Here is a 19416-nt window from a genome sequence, read left to right as displayed (position 1 = left end):
TTTGCACTGCAAGAGCACTTGGCAGTGCAGTCGCTCTAAATCTAAGGGGTAGATCTGAAATGAGGGGAAGCTCTGCTGATTTTATCATCCAATCCTGTGCAAGCTAAAATGCTGTTTTTTATTTTTTCTTTCAGGTCCCCCTCGGATCTACAGCGACTTTACTTCCAAGTGCACATGCAGCACAAAGTGGACTTTCCTTTAGTAAATAACCCCCAATGCTGTCACCCTAGGACAGGAAGTATATTGGTAAGATCATCATGTGGAAAAAAAAAATACAGAAAAAAATAATAATAATAATGTAGCCGCTGCACCTAAGGACTGGTAAGCTGAAATCTATCACATTTTTTGTTTTTACATTTAGATACATTTTAATAAATTTAGATTTAGATAGATTTTAGATTTAGTGAGTATTTTTCCCATCCCCTTACCCCCTTGTGCAATTCACCCGGATTTCATTTGTACTTTGACTTGCACATTCCTAAGTATTACAATATCCTTCTTCCTTATACCTGTCCTTTTTGCCATCTGTTTGTACATCGATAGATCTAAATGCCACCCATCCTGTTTGAAGTCTCACATTACTCTGCATCACATTTTGCGGTTGGTTCCTTCTCTCTCGTTCCTCCATAAACTCTCACTCAGACTTTCTCTTCACTTCATCGCTTTTCCAGTTGTCCTTTTCCCAGCGGGATCCTTTCTCCTACAGCTCCAAGCTCCATTATTCACAGGTAACCGGATACATTTATCCAAAAAAAAAAATACAAATAATTCTGACTACAATAATGTTTTTACCTGAATACTTTCCTTTTTTTTGGTTGGCAGACTAGGAAAACCAAGTGGATTTAGTAAAGGCAAATAAGTTGTGAACTTTTTTTGCAAGTGCAGTTGCTCAGGAGCTTTTTTTTTTTTTTCCTTGCATGCGATTGGATAATCTTTGCAAAGTGAAGCTTCGCCTCATTTACTAAGCTCTGGAGCAACTGCGCTTGCAAAGTCAACATCTATTTGCCTTTAGTAAATCCAACTCTATTAGGGTCATTTACTAAAGGAAAATCCACTTTGCACTGCAAGTGCGCTTGGAATTAAAGTTGCTGTAGATCCGAGGGGGGACATGCAAGGAGAATAAAAAAAAAAACAGCATTTTAGCTTGCACATGGTTGGATGATAAAATCAGCAGAGCTTCCCCTTAGATTTAGAGCGACTGCACTTCCAAGTGCACTTGCAGTGCAAAGTGGATTTGCCTTTTGTAAATAACCCCCAATGTGTAAGAAGATTCTGTTGATCTTTGAATTTCCTTATGCAATATATAATTTTGATTTTTTATTATTATTATGATATACTACATGATAAATACCATATACATAGCTCCCAACTTTTTGAGATGGGAATGAGGGACACCTATCAGCAAAAGTATGCAGGCATAGGACACACCCCTTGCCACACCCCCTTAAAGGAGAATTGTACAAAAAAACAAGATTGGTTAAACCCACAAGTGCTTTTTTTTACCACTACTATTCCTTTGTATTGGCTTTTGGAATTTACAAATACAGCAATTTAGAAATCAGATGAAAGGTTTAGCACTGGAAAACACTTTTTTATAGATAAAAAAGTGCATTTTGTATATAGATCAGACCAAAATGAGGGACAAATGAGAAGGAATGAGGGACATTGCTCGAAATGAGGAGGAATGAGGGACAGAGGGACATTGCTCCCAATCAGGGACAGCCCCTCCAAATCAGGGACAGTTGGGAGCTATGAGTATTTTAAAATCCTATTTTTTTATTTGAACATTATATAACAAGATTTTTACTATTAAATGATGCAATTATCAGTGGTGTCAGCAGGGGGAGCTGACCATGGCTGAAGCCCCGAGTGGGTCCCCAAAAAGCCCTGGGTCTCGAGTGGGCAAGGTTCTATTAAAAGACCTGAGCACCACTGAGTGGGGACTGCTCTGATGCCGAGTGCCACCGAGTCACATAGCAGGTCTCGCCTTCTGGAGCCTGCAGCGCCTATGATGGACGTCCCACAGGTCCAATGGTGGGACCACGGGATGTGTGACGTCCATCATAGGTGCTGCAAGCTCCAGAAGGCAGGAATTACAATGCGGCCTCCGCGCCACCATGAGATCCAAGCTCGGCACTCCTCGCTCCTTTCCTCCCTGCTGTGATGATGGGTGCGCACCGCACACCATGCCTGAGCTGCTGCTGCAGGACACATGAAGTCTCCTGGTCAGGTAGGTCAGTGTGTGTCACTGCCGTCAGTGTATGTATGTCAGGTACGTCAGTGCATGTCAGTGTATGTAGGCAGTGCGTGCCAGGTAGGTCAATTTATGTGTGCCAGGTAGGTCAGCACGTGTCAGATAGGTAGGTCAGTCACTGTGTCAGACAGGTGAGTTTAGTGGTCAGTGAAAGGGTTAATCCTGTGTCTAGGGTGGTCCCTTGAACCTCTCAGACCTTAGATCCAATGTATTGTATAAATTCAGAGCGCTCTGGAATCAATTCTCAAAGGACAAATAAAACCACACACACACCATGGCGTCCTTCGAGAACTAATTGTATTGAGTTATTACAAAGCGATTGATATAGTACATTTCCCGTCACACAGAATAAGACATGCGCAGTAGACATCAAGACGATTACAGCTGGTCAAAACAAAACGCTATTGTTCTTTGTTCTAAGCTAGCTAAATTAATATAAGAAAAAGATACATAATTCCTTCTGTAGCGAAAAGAATGCTGAGAAACAGTGTGAAGGTTATAGATAAGTGTGTGAGAACACATGAGTTAGAAGAATCTCATGTTGAGACAGTTATCTGAGAAGTAAAAGGGGTGTTCAAACTGTACATATTGTAAAATGGAAGTTTGTGAATATTAAGATGGCTGACAGAAACAAGATGGATGCTTAACATAACCTTTCAACCCCCTCTTAAGTCATGGAATGACTTCTACAGATCCGCAGCCTCCTGAAATCTACGGTTCTTGCTACGTTTGTTATATTCATTTACATAAAGCTGCAGATATTGTGTATATGCGTGAGAAGGTTGGTCTGGTGTAGTACACTTGCTAATACAAAGTAGAATAAGCTTGAAAATCAGGTAGCCTATCAATCCTAACAATAGTACTATGACAATCATAATCACTATGTCCTTTAACCATGAAAACATTCCACCTAAACCCAAACTAGAAAAGGGGTTCCATCCATAATTACCTATGTCCCTTGCTTGTTTCATTAATTCATTTACCTGTGTTCGGTGTTGATTAATAACATCATAGTAATCTGGGATTTCCAGGCTGGTATTGTGAAACCATGTACAACATTCATAATCTTGGGTCATTTCGCATAAACCTATCAGAGCTGCACTCATGCTTTCAATAGCCAATTCGTGTAACTCTAGTTGTCTTCTAATTGCTTTGAGCTCGACATTGAGTAGTCCTATACCTTGAGAGTTTTTTTCCATAACATCATTTTTTAAACTAGTGTAGTTATTTAATTTGTCCATCATGGTTATGCCCCATCCTGTACAGGATGGAAACCATGTCCATGACTTATCTGAAGTAGAAAACATAGGTGGGGTTTCTCTCTTGTATTTATAAGTTAACCTATGTACTGGACTTGAAGTAACTTGTATGTGATGTTCCTGATTCTGGCCTAGGGCTGACATGACTGGTACCAACTGTGCTAAATAACACCATCCTTTCACTCCTGCGGGGATCCACGGGTAACAAATTTTAGCACAGCATACATATGTATTGTTTCCCAATGAAAAACTTCTTAGAGAACTACGTTGGGGCTCAGTTCCAGCCTCAAATGCAGCACTAACAAGTTTACTCACAAGTATCCCAGAGGTTGTGTTCCTGTATGTAGTAAGTTCACTAATGGTGTTGTTAAGGGATTGATTTTTGTAACTACACATATGACCTATGATAATGTTACTGGTGTGGAAGGGAATACCCTTTGAAATGTTAAATACAGACTTGGAACACATACCTATTCCGTTGGATGTATTGCCTAGCTGAACACACCACTCAGGTTCATGTGTCTTTCCTAAAGTGTAAAACATAATACTCTGATTGCGGTACCCTTCCGAGACATTCTTGTTTCTGGGTGCAACTTACTACAAATCCAGCATATTTCATATCCTGACTTTCTAGCGTAAGCATATTTAAATTTTAACAGTAACATTTTTCCAGAAAAACTTGTTTCTTTGATCAATTCATTAGAGACATCTCTTTTACTGCGATTTCTGAGGTGAAAGTCAGTATGGTTGGTGTGTATTTCGCTTTTACCACATATGAGTTTCAAGGCACCTAAGTCTTCAGGATGAAAGATACAGTTAGTTATTATCCACACTGGGACAAAGATCAGAAGTAGAAACATCACCAGAAGGCAAAAGGCCTTCCCAGAAGTCTGTGGTGAAATGAGTGACATCACTGTCCTTTATGTCTGTGCTTGTCTTTTGAGGACTTAAAACACCTGCTTCACCTCTTTTCAGCCTTTCTTGAATTCCTGGGCTTAGATCAACCTTCTTTACTCTGCTGGCATGGATCCAAGTAGGACTTTCCTCTGTAAGGATGACGGTCCTGGTGACGGCTACCACTTTGGTCACTGGTCCGAATGGAACATCTTGCGGCTTTCGACCTTTCTGAAGCCTCTGGACCACAACTTGATCACCGACCTGGAACGGGTGGGTTGGTACCTGTGAAGAAGAAGGAGAGGTGCGAGCAACTCTTCTTTCGACAATATCAAGAGTTTCAATCAGTTTTTTTACATATTCCTCCTGTATTTGTTCCAAATCACCTTTCTCTACCATCAAGGGATGATTAGCCCACGGTGTGGGGAATGGCCTACCCATGAGTACCTCAAAGGGAAATAACCTTTCACACTGTGAGGGGTCATTCTGATTTCAGCTAATACAGCTGGGAGAACTTTTTTCCACTTGCCAAATTTCCCACCCGTAGCTTTCCTTATCCTGTCTTTAATTGTTCTATTCATTTTCTCTACAATTCCTGAACTCTGTGGATGGTAGGGGAGGTGAAATTTCCAGTCTATTTTTAGTACTTTTACAAGATCTTGGCAAATTTTAGCTGTGAAAGCTGGGCCATTGTCTGAATTTATTTGCAATGGACATCCCCATCTAGGAATAATTTCCTGTGTGAGAATCTTCACTACAGTTTGTGCGTTTTTCATTATTGGTGACAAAAATTTCTGGCCAGCGTGACATCATGATCACTATAACCAAATGATATTGTTGTTTCTTTCCTTCTTTGGGCATATGTGTAAAGTCTATCTGTAAATGGGTAAACGGTGTTGTTGTGTATTCAAGATGTTCATGCTTTGATTTCTTTGGGTTTGTTGGATTGTTCCTAATGCAAGTGACACATCTCCTTACAAAAACTTTGACTAGATTAGGTAATCCTGCAATGAAAAAATCTGCATCTAGAAGTTCACATGTGGCCTGCCCTCCCTTGTGACCCAGTCCATGGTATTGTGCAATGAACAGGGGGGCGCTAGCAACAGGAATACACGGCTTCCCCTCTTTGCAGATTAATCCTGTTTTTGGATCCTTTTGTACCATCCAATCACAGTTCCATTGCGCAATATCATCAGGGGTGGCAAAAGCCTGTAGTTCCGTGAGCCAATGTGTCTCTTTCAGGGAATATGGCTGAGGTGTTCGCATGGGCATTTGAATGTTTGCCTTTTGTATAGATGCAGCTTCTTTAGCTATTCTGTCAGCTAGTGCATTACCTTTGGCTATATCAGTCATTTGGCCTGTATGTGCCTTACAGTGCATGATAGCTAGTTTTGAAGGCAAGTGAATTGCATCTAGTAATGCTGTGACTAGGTCAGAGTGTGAGATGCTCTTTCCATCTGCTGCCACATATCCTCTGCGAAGCCATATTACACCATGGTCCCAAACCACACCATGAGCATACCTGGAATCGGTGTAAATGTTTACCTCTTTTCCTGCAAACAGCTGGCATGCACGGGTTAATGCTATCAATTCAGCAGCTTGTGCAGACCGATAGGGTATTGGATTGGCCTCGAGGACAGTATCCGGCAGTTGGACAACAGCATATCCTGCATGATAGACATTATCACTCGGTCTGCTGCAAGAGCCATCAACAAAAACTGTTTGTGCAGTAGGAATTTGTACTGAAAGCATATCTGCTCTAGGTGAAGTGTCCTGATGTATTGATTGTGTACAGTCATGAGGTGGTGGTAAGTCATCCTGTTCTCATTTAAGACCCAATAAGGCATTCAAAATTGGAGCTGGGCCAGAGTTTATGTTTGAACTTTTTATTTTCAGGTTTGGATTGGACAGGAGGATGACTTCATACCCACTCAATCTTTGTGCTGACATATGCTGAGTATGTAAAGGTTTGAGGAGTGTGGTAACATTGTGTGAGGTGTGTAAAGTAGTGTTATGGCCCAAGGTAAATGGTGCTGCCAACTCTACAACCATAGAACAAGAAGCCAACACTTCAAGCTTCAACGAGACAAGCAGGCATGCCTTGCACCTGTACTGGAACCACCTTTGAGAAAAAAGCTACAGGGCGCAGTCTCCAACCATGTTCCTGGGCCAGTACTCCTGCCATGGTTCTGCAATTTTCCCTAGCAAACAAGTGAAACATTTTGCTAAAATCAGGGAGGCCGAGGCTCGGGCTGGTAACCATTGCACTTTTCAACATGGTAAAAGCATTTAACATTTCATCAGACCATTTTACAATATCAGACATTTCAGAGAGGGTTGCTTGTCTCAATATATTGTCATAGAAAGAACAGTCAGGTATCCATTGGCGGCAGCAACCAATCATTCCAAGAAAGGTTAGCAGGTCTTTCTTGGTAAGTGGGCGGGGCAGACCCACTATAGCAACAGTTCTTTTGTGACTGACTTTCCTAACTCCCGGAGACAGCACAAACCCTAGGTACTCAACCTCCTGTTTACACCATTGTAATTTTTTCTTAGACACTTTGTGACCACACATATGTAACCATTTTAATAAGGATAGGCTATCAGCTCGGCAGTCCTCCTCTGAAGAACTACAAATCAAAAGATCATCAACATATTGCAACAGTACAGAACCATGAGGGGCAGTCCAAGGCCTGAGGGTGGCTTGGAGTACTATAGAATAGACCACAGGTGAGTCTATATATCCCTGGGGCATTCTACACCAGGTAAACTGGCGATTGTGTTGGTCAATCGACACAGTAAAAGCAAACAGTGGCCTTGTCTCCTTGTCTACAAGGACAGAGAAAAAAGCATTCTTTAAATCAATTACAGTAAAACATTTGGCTGTTGCTGGAATGGAGGACAGTAGAGATGGAACATCAGGTACAATGGGTGCTATTGGGACTATGAGGTCATTTATGGGCCTCAAGTCTTGTACAAATCTGAAGGAGCCATCTGGCTTCTTTACGGGGTTAACAGGTGTGTTGTATGGAGAAATAATTTCTTCCAGGATTCCATCCTGCAGAAACTTTTTCACCATTGGCACTATGCCATCCATCTTTTCTTTAGAGAGTGGATACTGTTTGTGATAGATAGAAAATGCACCAATTCACTATTTTGTTGTGACAGCATCAATAAACCTGGTTTGCATGCTACTATAGTGATTTTATCTGAGGAAATGTCTAGACCTCCTTCTGAGTTAGTTCTAATTGTGATTCCTAGTGGCCCAAACAAGTCTCTTCCCAACAAATTTACAGGACACCTTGGTATTATCCTAAAATAATGTGTGCATATGGTGTACCATTCAACATCTTCTATTGGTAGGGGTGGAGTCCTATATGTTTTTGTCAGTATCCCATTAATTCCCAAAGAGGGTTCCACTGGTTCCCACTTGCCTCTCAAATGATCTTCACAAATAGTACTCCTACTGGCCCCGCTATCGACGAGATAGGGGAGGAGTCTCCCATTTATTGAAATAGCAACCATTGGACTGTCAGTGAAATCATCTGAGACAAAAGGAAAAGCTGGGACACCACCCTCCGGGCCCCATCATTGTTGTTGATTTCCCCATTTGATTGGAAATGTTGGACCTTGTTGGATGGATGCCTGTGGTTGTTGTGTCTGGTTAGGGACAGAGCTGGAATCGGGAGTCTGAGTAGCGGTGGGGTGAGGACACTGACTCACCCAGTGATCCTCAGCACCGCAATTGAAACATCCATTGTTTCTAGAGCGACTCATCCCTCTTCCATTTCTGCCTTTAAATCTGCCTCTAAAATTTCCTCTGCCTCTAAAGTTTCCCTTCATATGGGATTTGAGATTACTCAGGAAAGTCTGGATCAATAATGGATCCAAAGTTGTCAGAACACCCAAACTGGCTTTCTGTCCATCCTGCCATATGATCCACCCAAGGGTTAACTAGGTATTGCTCTGTACATTTAATTTTCCTATGAAAACAAAACAATTTATCATGCTTGACTGCCACCTAGCGGTGCAGACAATCAGACAATGGTGTGAATCGGACAATTAGACAATACCTCAACTTAGATTCCTTTAACAAAAAATATCAGTACTGTCCGTGATACTTTTTTATATTAATACAGCTACAATCACTTCAAGACTGTAACAGAATACATTTGGAACAAGTTTAAGAGTTGTTGGACATACAATAAACACACAATCTTGTTCATGGACCTGCTGTTTTGTTTCAGACAAATTTAAACCACAGATGAATTTAATTTGCAATGTACATTAATCTGTTTACCTTTCACAAAATAACTTTACCCAAATTGTAACTTTATAACCTCCAGGAATACTACTCACCAAGTATGCCTTTTAGTTCTGGAAACAAAATAGCAGTCCACATATACACACTCAGCGCAATTCATTCAGCGTGATACTTTTAAAGCGTAGCAGTTATACAATCATACACAAAGTTTACACAATACATTGATCATCAGTCACCAGTTCTGTCCCGAACAGAACTAAAACTCTAGAGTACTCTGTAAATTTTTCTAGGTCCCCAAAACCTATTCTTTTAAGATTACCAAAACCTTTTCTAGTGTCCCCAAAACACTATATGACCCCCAAGGTCATGACCGGTCAACTTATCTATACTTATGAGAGGTTCTATAACCCAACAGCAATCTCTGTGGGAATGAAGCCAAGACACACACCTGACACCCGGACCCCGGCAAGTCAATTTCACTCAATAAGAATAGAATTCACTTACCGAGCCACTAGTTTACCGAGCCGTTAAAAGTAGCTTTCCACGTCCGTTAAGGGTAAATAAACATCCATCCCAGGACAAGCCCCCAGTGCTGAAAGGGTTAATCCTGTGTCTAGGGTGGTCCCTTCAACCTCTCAGACCTTAGATCCAATGTATTGTATAAATTCAGAGCGCTCTGGAATCAATTCTCAAAGGACAAATAAAACCACACACACACCATGGCGTCCTTCGAGAACTAATTGTATTGAGTTATTACAAAGTGATTGATATAGTACATTTCGCGTCACACAGAGTAAGACATGTGCAGTAGACATCAAGACGATTACAGCTGGTCAAAACAAAACACTATTGTTCTTTGTTCTAAGCTAGCTAAATTAATATAAGAAAAAGATACATAATTCCTTCTGTAGCTAAAAGAATGCTGAGAAACAGTGTGAAGGTTATAGATAAGTGTGTGAGAACACATGAGTTAGAAGAATCTCATGTTGAGACAGTTATCTGAGAAGTAAAAGGGGTGTTCAAACTGTACATATTGTAAAATGGAAGTTTGTGCATATTAAGATGGCTCACAAAAACAAGATGGATGCTTAACATAACCTTTCAGTCAGCATTGATCGGGCATCGTAAGCCAGGCAGCAACCAGCAAGTGAGCTTACCCCCTGCCACACAACCACACCACCTGGCCAAAAAACCCTGCGCCACTAACACCCCTCCCCTCAGCCCCATGCCAGCCTTGGACTTGGGGCTGGAGCCCCTGGTCTTTTTGACACCTAGCAACGCCCCTGGCAATTATACAGTGCAGGCATCATCCTGGTACAGTTTTTTAGAGCCGGCGATTGGATTTCCAGCTATAACAACCGATGCGGCTAAAAGCCGCTCGGCTGTTATGTCGGAGGAGCGGGAGGGTCATTTCCCCCACCTCCATTCCATCAGGAGCCCCAATCAACAGTCCGATGCCTCCAGCGCCTAGGGACAGACTGGAATGAAGCTGTAAGTGGCTTCATTCCAGTGTCCTGATCGTAAATCACGGCCAGGCTGTAGAAAAGTCTCACACATGTGGTATCACCATACTCAGGAGGAGTAGGAGAATCTATTTTAGGGTATAATTTTTGGCATGTACATGCCATGTGTTGGAAATATTTTATAAATGGGTAACTTTGTGTAAAAAAAAAAGGGGTTTTCATTTTCTTTCCACATTTTCCAAAAACTTGTAGAAAAAAATTACATGTTCAAAAGACTCATTATGCCTCATAGATTATACGTTGGGGTGTTGGGGTCATTTTCCCGGTGCTCCAGGGCATTCAAAATTACAAGAGGTAGTCAGGAAATGAGATGTGTAATTTATGCTCCAAAACTCCTGATGATGCTCCCTGCATGTTGGGCCTCTTTGTATGTGGCCAGGCTGTGTAATGCCGCATACACACGACCGGACTTTCCGTCAGAATAAACTCTGACGGTCTTTCCGACTGAGTTTCTGACGGAGTTATGACCGAACTGACTTGCCTACACACGATCACACCAAAGTCCATTAGTTTCAAACGTGATTATGTACGACGGTACTAGAAAAGGAAGTTCAATAGCCGGTAGCCAATAGCTGCCCTTCGTCTGTATGCTGGTCCGACAGACCAAAGAAGACGCAACAGTTTCTCTGTAGAAAAGTTTGTTCTATTTCAAGCTATGTCAGACTTTTTGAAAAAAAAAAAAGTCAACTGAAGCACACACATGATCGGCATAGCCGATGAAATGATTCCATGGGACCTTTTCTGCCAGAAAGTCCAGTCCTGTGTACGTGGCATAAAAGTCCCACACATGTGGTATCACCATACTTGGGAGGAATAGCAGAATGTGTTTTGGGGTGTAATTTGTGGTATGCATATGCTGTGTGTGTGAAATAACCTGCTAATATGACAATTTTGTGGGAAAAAAATCTTGATTTTGCAAAGAATCGTGGGAAAAAATACAAACTCACCATGCCTCTTACTAAATGCATTGGAATGTCTACTTTCTAAAAAGGGGTCAATTGGGGGGTATTTGTACTTTCATGGTTTGCTAGGGTCTCAAGAATTGAGATAGGCCTTCAGTACTTCAGGTATGATACATTTCCAGAGATTGGCAACTATAGCTTGTAGACTCTGTACCTTTCACAAAGACCAAATAATATACATCGATTTGAGTTATTTTTTTTTTTACCAAAGATATGCAGAAGTATACGGTAAATTTTGGCCAAAATGTAAGAAGAAAAATGACTAATTTGCTAAATTACAGAATTTTCAGTCTTTTTTTCTTTTATAGCGCAAAAATGTTTTTAAAAAGCCCAGCGGTGATTAAAAACCTCCAAAAGAAAGCTCTATTTGTGTGAAAAAGGACAAAAAATCCATATGGGTACAGTGTTGCATGACTGAGTGATTGTCATTCAAAATGTGAGAGCACCGAAAGCTGAAAGTCTGGTTAGGAAGTGGGCAAGTGGTTAAGGAATGAATCCAAAACTAAACAAATTTTTCCATTGTGAACAACTCTACTAAAGGTCCCTGGTGCAATCGTAGGTTTCAACAGCTGTTGTGAGGGTTTATAGAATTCCAATTTGTTGTAGCTGTAAGCACCTAAAGAGTGTGAGTACCCTGCAGAATATGTCTTTTAATAAATATTGTTTTAAACGATAAATCACTATCCAGCCTTATTTTTCATATATGTACCCTCACTGAACAACCTAGGATCCTGCAGAGTCCATAAATTATAGAGCCCAGAATCGCAATCTCAGAACAAACTTAATTGTGTAGTCACACACCCTGAGGTGAGTAGAATTGCACAGGGGGGAGCACGAGTTTGATGTCACTGTGGATAATATTGGAGCACCATCACAGAGAACTTACCACTTTATTGAGGACTTTATTGATGAATTATGATTTTTGTACACTTTGTTTCACATATTTTTAATATTGGCACATCAGAACTTTATGAATTGTTTATATTCACTAAATATTGATTGCACTTTATGGAAAATGAATTATTATTTATAAAATGGATTAATGTTTGTACTGGATATATAACATTGCCCTTTAAGGATCTTGATTTTTTTGTACAGCGTGGCACATTGTTTTGCTTTATGATATATTCAGCAAAAAAATATGGAAGTGTGATTAGTGCCAGCAGCTGAAATTTCTGCAGTCAGTACTTTTTTAGGACTCATAATGTGTATTTTTTTGTGATAAACTCTGGTAGCTCGCAGGGCTTTTTCATATTTAGACCTATTACTAGGCTTGCCAGGCTTCGCAAGTTTGTTGCACAATTGCAGCAAGTTTGCATTGCATGACTCCAGATCAAATTTCTTTGCAAACATTCTGCAAAATCTGCTGCAAGTTCTGCTTCAGTTATGTTGTGCAATAGTCATCTAGTCATTCCACCACAGGGGTCACGGTGGCTGAATTTTTATCTTCGTTCTCTCCTATAGACTTGCAGAGCTCTTTCCGTAGACTCATCACTGCATCTTTGCTCTTGCTAAAGATTTGCCACGCAAAATTGCTACAAATTGAAAAAGCGTCAACTAGAACTTGTGCTTCAAGTACTCTGCAAGTATACAACTTATGCCGCGTACACACGAGCGGACTGTATGGCATACTTAGTTCGTCATACAATCCGACGGACAGTCCGTCGTACTTTCCACTGAACGGACTTGACCACACACGGATACCCAAACAGTCCGACGAAAGCTTGCGCGATGACGTACAGCATGTACAACGGGACTAGAAATAGGAAGTCCAAGACACAGCAAAGCCCTGTAAATCCTTTCTGGGCATGCGTCATTCTTAGTCCGTCCGACTAGCATACTGATGACCGTATTGTCCGCTGAAACCAAAGTATGACGGACAGTTTTTTGGAAAAACCAAAATTCTTAGTACTCCGGACTGCACGCTGAAAAAGTCCGCTGAAGCACACACACGAGTGGATTGTCAGCTGAAATGTGTTTCAACGGACTAAGTACGCCATACAGTCCGCTCGTGTGTACGCGGCATTACCAGTGAAAATGTGCAGCCAGCAAACAAGACTTACAAGTCAACAGTGAAACAAATGTGTGGCAAGTTATCCTTGCTATCTGGGTAATCTAATCCCAGTGACCGGCAGAGATGAACGGTTAGGGAGGGAGTCAAAGCACATACCCTTGTTAGCGGAGAACCTCTTGCCTATCAGGAACCACACCAATGATTGGTTGCTATTTCTCCTCATAGTTACTCATGGACATTTGCTGTAGTATTGTTGCTTATATCCCACATTATGGTGATAGACCCAAGTTCTTTTAGTAGTGTCCTAGACCTCACGTGCCCCCTTTAGAATAAGCTGAGACCAGGCTCAGAGCAGATGAAACAACATTCTGCTCCTAATTGAACCAAACCGTGGCTTCCCAGGTTACCTGCACAGGTGAAGTCTCTTATGCCCCATACACACGATCGGAAATTCCACCAGGAAAAGTCCGATGTGAGCTTTTGATCAGAAATTCTGTCTGTATGCTCCATTGGACTTCCCCCCCCCCCCCCAGCAAAATTCCTGCACATGCTCGGAAACAATTCAACGCATGCCCGGAAGCATTGAACTTAATTTTCTTGGCTCGTCGTAGTGTTGTACGTCACCGCATTCTTGACAGTCGAAAGGTCAACTTTTGTGTGACCGTATGTATGCAAGCCAAGCTTGAGCGGAATTCCGTTGAAAAAAAATATCCTAGATTTTTCTGACGTTACTTCCGCTTGTGTGTACGGGGCTTAAGAGGAAAGTCCAAACTTGGCAGTGCGCTGACAGAGAAGTCCATGTTGCAGGATTCTTTCGGCGATTCGGCAGACCATAGGTCCCAGCAGTTCTTTAGCGTAGATTCCCTATGGGTTCCCCAGAACCCCTCCCTGGGAGCCCCTAGGATCCAGACCTCTTCCCTTTTATATGACACGGGAGGGAGGCTGGACCCCAGCAAAAGCCACACATACCGGGGAAGGGTGGCAAAACCTTAAACTCCTTCCACCTGGACAGCCAGATGCTAACTGTACATACATCAGGCTACCTGCCTACACCCTGAAGAGGTTTCCTTCCCATCTGGTCCTTCCAAGTGTTGAATATTGGCTTCCAACTTGCTTCAATCCTTAAAAGTGCACTCCCTTCCGGAGAATTTAGTACAAAATCAGCTTGTTGTTGCCAAGGTATCTTATATAGCCTCAGGCAACCCCTTGCTCTATCCACCCAGATTCTTTTCCCTGTAGATTTCCCAGCCAGGCACACAATCACACTCACTCATTGCCTCAAAAACCAGTCTAATGCCATGTACACACGGTCAGACTTTCCAGCAGAAAAGGTCAGACGGAATCATTCCATTGGATATTCCGATAGTGTGTGGGCTTCATAGGACTTTTTCTTTAGAAAAATTCTGATGGATCTAGAAAATTATTCTGATGGAAAAAACGGCCGTGCGTACGTGACATTAGGATGTTTTTGGGTTTTTTTGTATTTATTTTTGGAATAATTGGGATACAGTTGAGGGAATTGAGTAGGATACTCCAAAAAGAGAATTATGTATGGATGGAGGACAGTAAGCTCCTTTTTGGAGTAAGCTCCTTTCTGTACCCCAAAAAAAGTATGATGTTCCCCCCCCACACAAAAATATAGCTTTCTTTTGGTGGTATTTGAACACCTCTGCGTTTTTTATTTTTTGCGCTATAAACAAAAAAAGTGACAATTTTGAAAAAAGCAAAAAAATTTTTTTCACTTTCTGATACAAAACATACCACAAATTGAAAATAAAGAACACATTTCTTTATAAATTTAGACCAATATAAATTCTGCTACATATTTTTGATAAAAAAATCTCCCAATAAGCGAATATTGTTTGGTTTGTGCAAAAGTTATAGCGTCTACAAACTATGGGATATATACTGAAATTTATTTCATTTTATACTAGTAATGGCAGCGACTTATAGCAGCACTGTGATATTGCAGCAGTCAATCAGACACTAACGCCGCGTACACATGGTCGGATATTCCGACGGGAATTGTTGGATGTGAGCTTGTTGTCGGAAAGCGCGACCGTGTGTATGCTCCATCGAACATTTGCTGTCGGACTTTCCACCAACAAATGTTTGCTATCAGGTTCTCACATTTTCCGGCAACAAAACTTTGTTGTCAGAAAGTCCGATCGTGTGTACACAAGTCCGTCGCACAAAAGTTCACGCATGCTCGGAAAGCAAGCAGAAGAGCCGCACTGGTTATCAAACTTAATTTTTCTGAGCTTGTCGTACGTCTTGTATGTCACTGCGTTCATGTTCTGAATTTTTGGCCAACATTTGTGTGACCGTGGGTATGTAAGACAAGTTGGAGCCAACAACCTTCAAACAAAATTCCACGGTTTTGTTAGCGGAAAGTCCGATCGTGTGTACGGGGCATAACTGACACTTTTGACACTTTGTGGGAACCAGTAGCACTAATTCAGTGATCAGTGCTAAAAATATTCACTGTCACTTTACTGGTGACACTGGCTGGGAAGGGGTTAAACATTTAGGGCGATCAAAGGGTTAACTATGTGCCTAACCAGGGCTTTTGTGCAATCTGTGTGCTGCTTTCACTAAGGGAGGTGATGGATTTTATACCTTTTTTTCAGGGACACAAAATCCATTACTTTCCCCCTGCCAGAACAGAGCTCTGCCTTGTTTACTTATGCCGCGTACATGCGACTGGACTTTCTGTCAGAACAGGTCCGACGGAATCATTTCATCAGATATTTCGATTTTGCGTGGGCTTCAGCTGACTTTTTTTTCAAAAAGTCTGACGGACCGGACTCAATTCCTATTGGGAAAACCATTCCTCTGTATGCTGGTCCGACGGCCCAAATACGACGCAAGGGCAGCTATTGGCTACTGGCTATTGAACTTCCTTTTCTAGTCCCGTTGTACGTCATCGTGTGCGAAACGAACCGACTTTGGAGTGATCGTGTGTAGGCAAGTCCGTTCGGTCGGAACTCCGTCAGAAAGACCATCAGAGTTTATTCTGATGGAAAGTCCGGTCGTGTGTACGTGGCATTAGTTAGAGCTCTGTTCTGTGTCTCTGTCTGGCGATCGGCTGTAGATTTTGAATCGGCCCACCACCGGATGTGCAGAATCACATCAATATATAAGATTTTGCACAGAGCAGCAGTACATCTACTATATGGTGGTCCATGAGTGGTTAAGGGGACATGGCAGGGGCTTTGTCCTATGTCTACATACTTGCTAATAGGAACGCATTTCCGGCAGCTTTAGCACTGAATGTATGTAATGGCAAGGGGTGCTGGGGTAAAAAACACAGATCCCCTTGGGAAATGGTGTTTTGAAAGTCACCAAAAACACCAAGTATTTTATTACAAAAAATATAGTATAATCGTAAAAAACCTTGTTGTATAGACAGGAATGCACAAAAGTATAAAGATGAAGTAATTTTAACACTAGGACTGTGGAAATTAAAGATGAATTCCTCGATTAATCTATTAATTTTTTTGATCAATCAAAATTCTTTTGATCGGTACTCATCTCTCTGCCGACTTGCGGGTCTTCAGGGAGTTCCGTTGGCGATCCAGTGATATCACAGACAACAACGTTACCAGACTCCTCCCATCTTCCCCATGTGCCTCCATCTGCTAACAAAGGGAAGGGGGAGGAGTCCGGTGGCGTCGCAGTTCTGATTGAACGTAACGCGTATAGGGGGAGGAGCTACGCATGACATCACCCGTTGCTGCCCTACGGAACTAACACGATTGGCGGCTTTACATGCTGTGTTTTTATCATCTTCATGTGAGTAGTTTGTGTTTGAACACAAAAATGTAATCTTATACTTAAGCGGTGAGCACTGAGATCGTTTCTTTCTACCCATGACCTGGCAACCTTGCTGAGATCTAAGGAGATGTGAGAGAAGTTTATGGTCTGTGTTAACCCTTTTGATACCCGCTTGCATGACCACCTGTTTGCACAGGGGTCCATGCCATAAGATGAGAGTGATTAGTTAGACCGGAGGTGGAGGGATTGTCACGCTACTTTGGAAAAAAAAAAACAACTGACATCAGTGCTACAGTTTGAATTTAAAACGTATTTGTTTGAACTGTGACGTTAAGTCATGGATTGTGGAAACTAACTAGTGTCGAGTGATTGTATATAGTGTATACCACATTTACCACTGACTAATGCAGAGTTGCAATGCAAAGAGATCAGATAAAAGTAGTTGGATCTGTATGTGCGTTATAATGAATCAAAATTAGTCGATTAATCGATTAAAAAAATCGATTCATTGAACACGAAAATTTTCATTAACTGCCTTATTTAACACATATACAGACATTTATGACATCTCTGATGAACCCGACATTTCCGGCTTGATGTCCTCCTTCAGGGTTTTTTTTTTTTTTTAACAAACAGAGCAAAATGTCAATGGTATAAATTAATTGTGCAAAAGGTATAGGAGCCCTTAGACCCCATGTAGCAGAAAGGCTGGACGGATGAGACTCAATCTCAGATAACCCCACAGGAAGTATGGATATGCCAGCGAAGGTCCAAAAGGGGGAAGAAAAAAAATCAGATCTGAACTAATCTGGATAGAAAATATACATAGATTCTACAACGGAAGATGTCCCCTATTTAACAATCCCAAGGAAATGGCTGGGAGGATTCTCATGAATCCCTTGCCCAGGAGGTATGCCTCCTCTGGAGAATTTCAGAAGTGCCAGTGATCAGATCCGTCGCAGCTGGGGTGTTCTACAGGGTCAATTGATACTGGCCTGCCAGGGGGATCTATTATCACCGGAGGGGATCTATTTTTGCGTGGAGGTCTATTGTTGTTTGTGGGGGATATAGTGTTGCTGGGGGTGGTCTTATGTCGCTGGTGAGTTCAGTTGTTTGGAGGGATCTACTGTTGAGGGAGAGGTCTAATGATTCTGGATGCTGAGAGATTTGTTGTTGCTGCTGAGGCATAGCTCCCAACTGTCCCTGATTTTGAGGGACTGTCCCTAATTTGGAGCAATGTCCCTCATTCCTTCTCATTTGTCCCTCATTTTGGTCTGATCTATATAGTTTTATATAAAATGCACTTTTTATCTATCAAAAAGTGTTTCCCAGTGCTAAATCTTTCATCTGATTTCTAAATTGCTGCATTTGTAAATTGAAAAAGCCAATATAAAGGAATAGTAGTGGTGAAAAAAGCACTTGTGGGTTTAACCAATCTTTTTTTATTTTTTGTACAATTCTCCTTTACCTACATACTTTTGAGTCTGATGAGACCAAAATAAACTTATATGGTTCAGATGGTGCCAAGCGTGTGTGGCGGCAACCAGGTGAGGAGTACAAAGACAAGTGTGACTTGCCTACAGTCAGGCATGGTGGTGGGGGTGTCATAATCTGGGGCTGCATGAGTGCTGCCGGCACTGGGGAGCTACAGATCATTGAGGGAACCATGAATGCCAACATGTACTGTGACATACTGAAACAGAGCATGATCCCCTCCCTTCACAGACTGGACCACAGGGCAGTATTCCAACATGATAATGACCACAAACACACCTCCAAGATGACCACTACCTTGCTAAAGAAGCTGAGTGTAAAGGTGATGGACTGGCCAAGCATGTCTCCAGACCTAAACCCTATTGAGCATCTGTGGGGCATCATCAAACGGAAGTGCAGGGTCTCCAACATCCACCAGTTCCGTGATGTCGTTATGGAGGAGTGGAAGAGGACTCCAGTGTCAACCTGTGAAGCTCTGCTGAACTCCATGCCCAAGAGGGTTAAGTCAGTGCTGGAAAATAATGGTGGCCACACAAAATATTGACACTTTGAGCGCAATTTGGACATTTTCACTTAGGGGTGTACTCACTTCTGTTACCAGCAGTTTAGACATTAATGGCTGTGTGTTGAGTTATTTTGAGGGAACAGCAAATGCACACTGTTATACAAGCTGTACACTCACTACTTTACATTGTGGTAAAGTGTCATCTCTTCAGTGTTGTCACATGAAAAGATAAAATAAAATATTTACAAAAATGTGAGGGGTGTACTTTTTTTTTTAGATACTGTATTTGACTGCTTTTTTTGTTATTGACAAATTCCATACAATATAGCACCACAAAATGTTACTTGGTTCTGTATTCTCTAAAATGGGGCAATACCGGTAGGTGGGTAGGGGTTGGAACCAAGGGGCAGTGCTCAAAGTTGGGTAGGGGGCGGAGACCAGAGGTGAGTTCCTGCACCTATTCTTTTTGG

General features: G+C 41.8%; 1 long non-coding RNA gene across 1 annotated transcript; it reads left to right on the top strand.

Moving 5' to 3' along the window:
- Positions 1-566: 566 nt before the first annotated feature.
- On the top strand, positions 567-19200 carry LOC143984978 (uncharacterized). The gene is made up of 2 exons (XR_013275745.1): positions 567-728; positions 18673-19200. It is a non-coding gene; the product is annotated as an uncharacterized LOC143984978 (long non-coding RNA).
- The last annotated feature ends 216 nt before the right edge of the window (positions 19201-19416 follow it).

Source organism: Lithobates pipiens, unplaced genomic scaffold (assembly GCF_037356315.1).
Source record: "Lithobates pipiens isolate NorthernLeopardFrog02 unplaced genomic scaffold, aLitPip1_a1.2 Scaffold_1, whole genome shotgun sequence".
In the NCBI taxonomy this organism is placed as follows: domain Eukaryota; kingdom Metazoa; phylum Chordata; class Amphibia; order Anura; family Ranidae; genus Lithobates; species Lithobates pipiens.
The sequence above is the reverse complement of the archived record's forward strand: the minus strand, read 5'-3'. Positions and strand labels throughout refer to the sequence as shown.